Below are 1,464 nucleotides of genomic sequence, written 5' to 3' on the forward strand. Positions count from 1 at the left end.
AAAATGACAGCAGATCAAAATAAGAAATAGTATGAACGAATAGTAAGAATAAGAAATGATATAAATTATAAAAGATGAAAAAATATAATATATTTTGTTTTTAATAGGATAAAATCATCAATTTAATTCAATTTATTAAATTAAATTCAATTTATTAAATTAAATTCAAAATTTATTAACATTAAAACAGCTTGTTTATATAAACATTTGAATATTATTAATATTTTTTTATAAAATGTACAAAATGTATATTTAAATCGAATTGTGTGAATTTGAATAAATTTGATATTCTTGATGAATAAAATAAATATGAATAGTATAAAAGAAATATATTATATCACGCGATTTTTGATTAACATATGTTCAATTAGTAAGATAAACATATTTAATTAACGACTTCTTGAAATAGAAAATTAATTAAGTAATGACATTGAAAATATTTATTTTCAAGAATTGGTGAAAAGAATATTTGTTTCAAAAATTTTAACTATTATTATTTATGAAAAATTTTAATGATTATTAATATATTTTTTTAATATATTTGATTTTCAAATTTTAATATGAATTAAAATATAAAATAATTAAAACATAAAATATAATAAATATATATAAAATTATTATCAATCCAAATATTTTTAAATATCGATAAATTTCTTATCTGCTATCAATTTTTAAAAATTTGTAAAAACTATGATATAATATTATATTATATATATATTAGATAAGATATATATTATATTATTATAAGATATATATTATTTTATTGTTTTATCTTTTATATGTGAATTATATTGGATTATGTGGATTTATATGTTGTATATTATATGTTCGTAAACGCAAAAAAAAAATTATATTTATGTTCAAAACAAAGAAAAAAATACAAAGTTTAATATATATAAATATTTGTATTAATTATTAATCATTATGATGATTAAAAAATTAAAATTAAAAGATTTTATATGGACTCATATTTAAGAACTTTATTTAAACAATTTTGGAAAAGGATTTATAGAAAGAATATTAAAAATGGTAAATATTTTATTACAATTGATAATTATAAAAAGAAATAATTAAACAATAATAAAACGTTACATTAAATAAACTATTTTAAAAATTGTAATAAATGCACATTTTTAAATATACATATATCAAATATATATTATTTTTATTATTATTATGATAAATATAAATAATTGAACAAAATATGAATTTTGTTAATTTATATAATATATAAAAAAAATTATAAAAAAATTTTATATTTGTTGCATTATTTTTATATATGAACAAATAAATTTTAATTATTTTTGTAAATATTTATAATTGATGAATCAATTAAAAATATTTTTTATAATTTCATAATTTATTCATAAATTTATTCATATTATTTAATTGGAAAAACATTTTAAAATTATTTAAAATTTATATGCAATATAAATTTTGTTAATTATAATTTAATTACTAATT

Source organism: Apis dorsata, unplaced genomic scaffold (assembly GCF_000469605.1).
Source record: "Apis dorsata unplaced genomic scaffold, Apis dorsata 1.3 scaffold_176, whole genome shotgun sequence".
NCBI classification, from domain to species: Eukaryota; Metazoa; Arthropoda; class Insecta; order Hymenoptera; family Apidae; genus Apis; species Apis dorsata.